At 38.4% G+C, this 9,584-nt stretch overlaps 1 long non-coding RNA gene across 1 annotated transcript; it reads right to left on the minus strand.

The window, feature by feature from the left end:
- Positions 1–2,885: 2,885 nt before the first annotated feature.
- LOC131495114 (uncharacterized) lies at positions 2,886–9,198 on the minus strand. Its single transcript, XR_009253774.1, has 3 exons — positions 9,132–9,198; positions 3,869–3,980; positions 2,886–3,165 (listed from the first exon to the last, which is right to left on the minus strand). It is a non-coding gene; the product is annotated as an uncharacterized LOC131495114 (long non-coding RNA).
- Positions 9,199–9,584: the final 386 nt, after the last annotated feature.

The raw sequence follows: 9,584 nt of genomic DNA on the forward strand, positions 1-9,584 counted from the left end.
TATCTATCTTCTCAACTGAGTCATCTTTCAGTCTCCTGAGATTCTGAGACCACTGATAAATTATAGCTTCATTAAAACTGGGATAGCAAAAGATATTATGATTGCTGATGTTTGTGTATAGCACAACACATGAAGTATTCTTGCCAAAAAAGTTAAACTTGAATCAAATTAACTATATAGTATTAATTTCTTTCCCTTTCTTTCTCCTTCCTTCCTTCCTTCCTTCCTTCCTTCCTTCCTTCCTTCCTTCCTTTCTTTTCTTTCTTTATTTCAAGACAGAAAGAGAGAAAACAGGTTAGAGGCAGAGAGAGGAGAGAGAGAATCTCACGTTGGCTCCACACTCAGCACAGAGCCCAAAGTGGGGCTCCATCCCATGACTGTGAGATCATGACCTGAGCCCAAATCAAGAGCTAGACACTTAACCAACTGAGCCACCTAGGTGCCCACTAATTTTTTTTTTTTATAAGAAGAACAGAGGACAGAGGGCTAAGTTAAATAACACTTTGAAATAGCAAACATACCAATATAGATAGAGTATGGAATAGTCCGTTAGACAAGATCTAGGTTTTTCAAAAAAACAACTCCGTGGTTAAAAACAAATATGTATATTAAAAATTAAGAGAGGAGTTTATATTAAAAATTTTTAATATAATTATTTTTTTCAGTGCAATAAGTAGAACCTTTTTGGATCCTAACTGTAAAAACAAACAAACAAAACACATTTTAGACTATTGGGAAAAATTGAATACAGCCTGGATATTAGATAATAGCACATAATCACTCTAAATTTCTTAGGTGTTACGTAAGAATATGTTCCAAAATCTTAGAGATTTGTGATGGCATATGAATGGGTAAAGTCATGTGAGATCTGGTTTTTTTCTTTATAATACAAGAAGATGTACAATGAAATAATATAGGAGATTAACAGGCAAATATACCAAAATGTTGATAATTTCTAGGTCTAGCTGATAGTTATATAGAGATGAATTAATATACTCCTCCCTACTTCTGTAAATACTTAAAAATACTCATAATTAAGAAATATATCTACACACACATACAAATACACACACTTCTGAAATTTTGGCTTCTCTATATGCATGTCCAATCAAAATTAATTTGACATTGATTTTCACACATTGAAAAACTTGTCAATTTAACTTTTCTCTAACACCAACAAAAAACAATTAGACAAAATTTGTCAGAAGTTTAAAAGATTTCTCAAACTACATATGTAAGTTTTTTTCATTAAATTGAGAAAACATTTCTTATGCAAAATTTTTTATTCATTTTGAACTGAAAGAAAAATGGATGCAATTCTCTAAGGTTTCTTTGGTTCTGATCCTACCCATATTAGCAAGAGGACTTGGAGAAGTATGTGTTTCCAGGGGCATCGGTTTTTAATCTACCAAGTGGGTTATTAACTATTTCCTTCATAATTTCACAAATCTTCTAACATGAATCAGATGGAGAGGTAATTGAAATGCTTTCCTAGGGACACCTGATTGGCTCAGTCAGTAAAGTGTCTGACTCTTGGTTTCTGCTCAGGTCATGATCTCATCATGGTTCATGGGATCAAACCCCACCTGCATGTGGCTCTGTGCTGACGGCATGGAGCCTGCTTGAGATTCTCTCTCTGCCTCTCTCTCTGCTCCTCCCCAGCTAGTGCTCTCTTTCTCAAAATAAATAAATACACGTTTTTTAAAAAACCAGCGTAACATTTAAAAAATAAATAAAATAATAAGATAATAAAATAAAATAAAATAAAATAAAATAAAATAAAATAAAATAAAATGCTTTCCCAGACCACCGGTTCAACCATACAAAAAAAAAGTGATTGTGCCTCCGTTGTCATCTGAATGCTATTCACTCCACACCTATGAAATTTAATTATACCATCTTCTACATTTCAGTGGCACTGCTATTATCCTCCCCTAGTCATATACCTTCACATTCAGAGGTCTGTTTTGCAGTCTTCCTCTGTCCTTGCCTAGCGATGTGGACAAGGTAAAGGAGGAGGAAAAACAAACAAAAACCTCTCATAAATTCCACATAGGAGTGAAATCATATGGTCTGCTGTCTTTCTCCAACTGACTTATTTTGCCTAGCGTGATAGTCCACTACCATCCACATTGTTGCAAATTTAAGATTTCATTATGTTTCATGGCTGAATAATATTCCATAAGAAAGAGAGAGGCAAATCAAGAACAGACTCTTAAATATAGAGAACAAACTGATGGTTAGCAGGTGGCAGGGAGTTGGGGGTTAGATAGGTGATGGGGATTAAGGAGGGCGCTTGTTATGATGAGCCACAGGTATTATACGAAAGTGTTGAATCGCTATGTTGTAGACTTGAGACTGATCTTACATTGTATGTTAACTAGCTGGGATTAAGATATAATCTTAAAAAAAAAAACTCTCACAGGAGATCTCAATGCACTGAGAGACTGGAAAGATCAGAAGTTCATTGCTACCCCTGGGGCTGAAGGATCAAGGGGAGGAAAATTGTACTGGAGCCCAGTGAGAACCGGGGCCAAGAGGAAGAGCTTCCCAGAAGACTCTGAATAATCGCCGTAGAAAGACATCGCTTTGCTAGAGAACGTGCCACATTAAGGAAGCAACAGAGGAGAAACACCCTCGCTTGTGGTGTTTTAAAATCCTCCCTAGAATGGAACCCAAATAGAAACCAAGGAGAATAGAGACCAAATGAAGCAAACAAGCTTGGAAAAGCAGACTAGGAATTGCTGCAGTACATGCTCCCTCATGATTTTGACGTCATTAAACTGAGTCACCCTGAGATGACTGGTCCTTCGTGTTCCTGAGCTCAGAAGATATAGATTCTTCTTCTCTTGCTCCTTCCTCTGTATCACCCTCTCGACCAACCATAGGGAAACAAAAAACCAGAAAGTTCTTTTACAGTAAATTCTTTATATGTTTCAAGATCATGGCACAGGCTCTTGCCTTCTTTACTGCTCTAGTAATTAATGTGGCTTTTCCATCTCAGCCTCCTGCATCCTGCTGTGTGGACAGGGGTCTGGGGTGTGCATGTGGAGAATCTTGTTCAACAATTGAGGCAGGTCTGAAGATAGCAGATGTCTTCCATTACATTGAATGACTACAACGGGCTTCACTCACACACAAGAGGATTAGAAGCTGCGGTCGTGTCTAGAAAACAAAATGACTTGGTGAACACAAAGCAATGACTCTTCCACTGAGGGTAGTCTTGTCCAGTAACTCTACTCATTCTTCCTGTTTGCTGTTCTGCAAGTGTACAGTTATGATTTTGGTTTCCATATCTCCCTAAAAGAGATGGATGGGGTATATCTTTTCCACAAATGAATCATCAGATATTGAAACATATGATTAAAAAAAACCTGTTCTCTGTATCAAATCAACATGGATCTTATTCTAATTGTACTCGGAGAATAGCTATCACGTCCTCTGCACATATTCGAATGCTAAGGAGATAACATGCTACGCAAGAGAATATTTGCCAGAACACCCTGTTTGTGTATGATCCCAGATTTTGCTTTCCCTCCCGTTTTTACCTACTCATTGCTTTCTGGAAATAACTCACTCGGTGTTGCTGTTCTGGGTAGGGGTTGATTTCAGCCTGATACCTGAATCACTCTCCATGAGAATTTGAGTAAAATCAGTTCGGGTTTTCTGGAGCTGTTTTTTAGTTAAAGATCTAAAACAAACGATTGCTTATTGCATATATATGTACCTCCAAAACTGCTGAACATCAACTTTTTTAGAAGTGGAACAGTTGAAAAATTGTCTTAAAGCATGGCATTCAATCAAGAGGAAAATTTGATTGCATCTAAATGAGTGTTTCCACTGTCAACATTATCGGCAGGTTCATTACCGTTTGAAGTAGCTATTTTTCACTGCCTGTGGTTTCTTCCAGGATTATTTACCACCTTGTGGGTCATCACCTAGGAGGGTTGGAACAACATTGGAGAAACTGTAGCAGAGCCCTGTCAATACATAGGAGAGGGAAGAGCACCAACAAAGTTAGACCCAGCCAGGCTCACAGTATAAATCCATGCAACCCTAGGTTGGAGATAATGTTGACCTGGCTGGAATCCAGGCGCCAAAACCGTGTTACAAAACAGTGGTGGTAACAACGATGACAGTTCAGACATCTTTCCACAGCTTTGTCTGCTCTGTTCTACTCACATTGGTTACCTTGAAATTCTCTGGATGTGTCATACTCATTTTCATCCATTTTCTTTAGCATGTGCTCTTTCTACTCCCTGAAAGCTACCAGGACTTATGATCTTGAGTTTTACTCTGGGCATTGACTTTTCCCTGAATCCAGCAGTCACCTGCCTTGTGTTGTTTCTGCTCTATAGACTCTCAAACATTCCGATGCACCTTCTCCCTCTCTCTCCTTCCTTCTCTCTTTCTCTCTCTCATTCTGTCCTCCTCCTCCTCCTCCTCCTCCTCCTCCTCCTCCTCCTCCTCCTCCCAAACACTGGAATAATGTAGGTTTCTGTCTGTATTTTTTCACTTCATATTATATCATAAATTTCACCCCTAGACATCGTAGAACCCTGCATAGTATAGTAATTAAGAGCTAAAGATTGTGAATTAGAAAGTCTCAGGTTTGATTTCTAATTCAGTTGTTTATTGACTGTTCAGTTATTAGGCAAGTCTTAAAATGTCCTAGAGTTCAGTCTCTTAATATAAAGTAGAACAAATGATAGTTTGTTCACACAGTTATGGAGAGAAGTAAATGAGATAATTCATCTAAAGCAGGGTTGCTGTATTTAGCAAATAAAACTATTGGATGTCCAGGTAATTTGAATTTTAGATGAACAAGCAAATAATTTTTTTAAATTTTTTTAAAGGTTTATTTACTTTTGAGAGAGAGAGAGAGAGAGAGAGAGAGCACGCACGAGTGGGGGAGGGGGAGAGAGAGACAGAGACACAGAATCTGAAGCAGGTTCCAGGCTCCTAGCTGTCAGCACAGAGCCTGACACGGGGCTCGAACTCATGACTGTGAGATCATGACCTAAGCTGAAGTTGGATGCGTAACAGACTGAGCTATCCAGGAGCCACTTTAAAAAAAAATTTTTTTAATGTTCTTTTACTTTTTTAATATTTAATTTCTAGAGAGGAAGAGAGAGTGGGGGAGGGGCAGAGAGTGGGAAAGGGGGAGACAGAGAATCCCATTAGTTTTGAGAGGCGGCGGGGAGGGGCAGAGGAAGAGGGAGAAAGAGGATCTTAAGTAGGGGCCATGCTTAGCGCGGAACGCGACGTGGGGCTCGATCTCACGCTTTCCGCACCCTCACTCAGCACAGAGCCTGACACGGGGCCCAAGATCACGAAGGGTGAGATCATGACCTGAGCTGAGATCAAGAGTTGGATGCTTTATTGACCGAGCCACCAGGTGCCCCGACAAATAATTTTTGTCATTTATGTTGTACGGGTTTCCTGGGCTGCCTTATTAACAAATTACCACAATCTGGGTAGGTTAAAACAGAAATCTTTTCTCGTAGTTGAGGAGACCAGAATTTTGGAATCATGGTGTTAGTAGGGTTGGTTGTCAGGGCGTCTCTGATGGAGGGTCTGTTCCACGCCTCTGTCCTAGTTCCAGGTCACTACTGGCAATCCTTGCATTTCTTGGCTCACAGGCGGTCGCCTGCCCTCTGCCTTCATGGTCACATTGACTTCCTCTCTCCTCTTCTTATAAGGACGCCTGGCGTTGGATTTAGAACCCACTGGAAATCCAAGACAGTCTCATTTTAAGATCTTTAACTTAATTACATCTGCAAAGGGCCTTTTTCCAAATAAGGTGACTTCACAAGTTCTGAGGATTAAGACTTAGACACATATCTCTTTCTTAGGGTCATTCTTCACACCCAAAGAGGTATGTATCAAATATTGCATGAGACTTATGCTTATTAATACATATTTGTTGCTTATCTGGAATGAAAATTTAACTGGGCTTCCTATATTTTCTCTGGTAACCCAAAATCTAATGTTCTCAGCTCAGTACTGGTCACATAGTATAGCTAAAATGAATGAACGAATACATAACTGGAGCTATGCTTTTCAGTTTTTCTCTATAGAATTTGTTTCAGTAGCTTCATAGCTTCAGTAGCTTGCATAGTATTCATATATGTTAACTAAAATTAATATGGTTGACATGACACTTTTCTGGAACTTTTGAGTTAATGTTTTAGAAAACACTTAAATAAAATTTAACATGTGGGTACTTCATTGTTCATGTCATAAACATATTTCATTGCAATTTCTAATGATTGGCATTAACTTTCCTCCTTGAATATGGAAAGAAAGTACTTGCCTTTGAATCTCTTATACTTTAGTGAGAAAATATGCAAATATATTTAAAAATGTTTACAATTCTGTTTAATCACTCATTCATAACCCACTTTAATGTAATAAATAATTAAAACTGATAAGAAATAATTCAGGCAAATAAATAAAATTTGGGAATAAGGTAAGATATCATGTCTTTTTATAGAATACTTCCTAAATTGCTGATATTATTATTAAAAATGAAATCAAGAGAGAAAGAGAACACATAAGCAACAGAGAGAAAATTCTTGATGCTCTAGATATTTTCCATAAATCTTAAAAGTATTTCTGTCATCTTTCAGTTTTTCTCTTTGTAAGGGTCTTTGCCAAAATTTAACTAGGATATGTTACACAGAGTTCTTAAATTCTATATAACCACCCATCCCATATCTGCTGGCCTCTTTCTAATCCAGAACTTTAATTCTTTTTTTTTTTAATGTTTATTCACATATTTTTGAGAGGCAGTGGTGATGGAGCAGAGGAAGAAGGAGAGAGAGAATCTTAAGTAGGAATCATGCTCAGCGTGGAACCCAACGTGGGGCTTGATCTCACAACCCTGCAATCATAACCTGAGCCGAAATCAAGAGTCAGGCATTCAACTGACTGAGCCACCCAGGCGCCCCCAGAACTTTAATTCTTATGTTACCATTTTTACAATGTACTAAAACTTGTAATTTTCTTTTCTCAGATCCTGTAAAAATGGTAACTAATTTATGTTTTTCCTGACTGACAAAATGGGTGATACCTTTCTTGTGGTTTTTTTTTTTCTCTGCTGCTTCCTTATAGTCTCATTATTCAGATGTCAAAGTATCTCTTGTACAACTCAAAGTACTCTCTTGTACAACTGGAGTTTTAATTTAAAACCTCTCTATATGGATGTGCATGTTTTATGTCAAAACATTAAAGAGAGCCAGCTGGCCATGAGGTGAAAGGAGTTCACATGGAGAGAAACCAGTAGATTTGTACAAAATAATTCACCGTATTTTTAATAGTATGGCCAAGGAGTAAAAATTGAATTCATATAAATAAGAAATCACATTTTTTTTCCGTGATTTAGATAACTGGAATCTTGGGGCATCTTAATCCCAAATGAAAAAACAGTGTGTGTGTGTGTGTGTGTGTGTGTGTGTGTGTGTGTGTGTATGATGTTTCCTATTGTATATTACATATGTGTATATATGTACAAAATATATATATTACAGTACATATTATATATTACCTTATATATAATACGAATGGGCTTTCCAGGTTCACACAGGTAGTTTGTTTTGAGTACTTACAATTCTGTGCAGTCACTCTCAACTCAGTATAAGAAATAACTGAAACTCACACGTACCCAGGTCTTACCAAAAAGCTCAGTCTTCCTCCATAATCCCAGATTGAGAATGAGCAAATAAATAAAAAGCAAAAATATGGTAAATATACACACTCGAGGCTTTGATTTAAGTGTTCTCCTTGCACTCAGCAAAACAAAATAATATTGTAATATTACAATATTGTAAAATACAATAAAATTCTTAGGTGCCCTTAGGTGGCTCAGTGAGTTAACTTGAGGCTTTGATTTAAATGTTCTCCTTGCAGTCAGCAAAACAAAATAATATTGTAATATAAAATATAATAAAATTCTTAGGGGCCCTTGCATGGCTCAGTTAGTTAAGTGTCTGACTCTTGATTTCGGCTCCGGTCATGATCTCATGGTTCGGGAGTTCGAGCCCCACATCAGGCTCCACATTGACAGAAGAGAACCTGCTTGGGATTCTCTCTTGCACTCTCTCTCTGCCCCTCTTCTGCTTATCCTCTGTCTCTCTCAAAATAAATAAGTAAAACTTCAAAAAAGAATTAAAAAATAAAATACAATGAAAATTTTAATCTATCTGGTGAGAAAGCATTCTGTTTTTCTCACGTGCTTCAAAGTCCTGTTGAAATGCTATCTCTTTCGGGGACTGTCTCCTGCACTCTCTTAGCCAAATAGTGCATTGCCTGTCCTTGGGCACCCTGGCACCATGCATATGCCCTTTGTGACTCTCATCCACTATATTAGCTCACCCTGTCCTCCCCCAAGTAGACCGGTCAGTCCTCTGGAACAGCATATCGTTTCCCTGTGTTTCCTCAGGGCTTAACCTAGTGCCTGTATACAGTGGCCACCCACAATACTGAAGTGATTAAAGTTTGTTATCTTCTGGATGCCGCCTTCAATTATGTGCTTAATAAAATCATCACTTGTCAGTAGATGTCCCTATCCCGCCATTGGCCCGATGCTGGCGCACAGTCTCAGATGAAGATCTTCCAGACAGATTTCAAGAGCCTCAGATCTATGGGTCCATAGGTTAGACCTCTTACGTCAGATGAATTTTCTCTAAATCCAGGCAACGAGTGTTGTCTCTCACCTCAGAAAATCCTCCTTCAAGTGGGAGCAAGGAGCAGGGATCGGAAGTGAGATGACCTCAGTGTCAGGGAGGGAAAGCACAAGGGAAAAGGGGGATATGGGCTAGCTAGTGACTTCACGGGGAGAAGTATAGACTGTGTTTCTTTAGCAGCTTTATCAAGTATAATTGCCAAACACTAAACTGCAAACGTATAAACTGTACAGTTTGATAAGATTTGACATACGTACACACTTGTGAAACCATCGTCATGATCACAATAAACATAACAGTCACTCCCCACAGTTTCCTCAAACCTTGTCCATAGAGTCATAGGTTTCTAAGGTGAAAATAAAACAAAACAAAACAACTTTCTAACCATAGGTCAAAACCAAACCCAGATATTCTGTCCATAGGTAGTTACGCATTTGAACATACTTTGCTTTCTCATCTTTGCAGATTTCATCCTTATCTATTGTATGCTCTTCTTTATGGAGAATGTGTAAGAACAGAATTCTAGGGATAACCTGAATGGGCTTTGTATGTGACCTTGCCATAGGATTCCACAGCTCTGTGACGCTGTGTATTGTAATCATACCATGTTCTGCAAAAATAGCTGCATACTAAACATGAATGAGAGAAAGATTTCTGGACAAATGCCAAATATTTGAAAATTGAACATCACACCTCTAAAAGATTTTTTTAATGTTAATTTATTTTTGAGAGAGAGAGAGAGAGAGAGAGAGAGAGAGAGAGAGAGAGAGGGCACAAGGAGGGTAGGGCCAGAGAAAGGCGAGACACAGAACCTGAAGCAGGCTCCAGGCTCCAGGCTCCAAGCTGTCAACGCAGAGCCCGACGCGGGGCTCAAACTCGTGAACCCTGAGATCATGA

This window comes from Neofelis nebulosa, chromosome 14 (assembly GCF_028018385.1).
Source record: "Neofelis nebulosa isolate mNeoNeb1 chromosome 14, mNeoNeb1.pri, whole genome shotgun sequence".
Taxonomy (NCBI): Eukaryota; Metazoa; Chordata; class Mammalia; order Carnivora; family Felidae; genus Neofelis; species Neofelis nebulosa.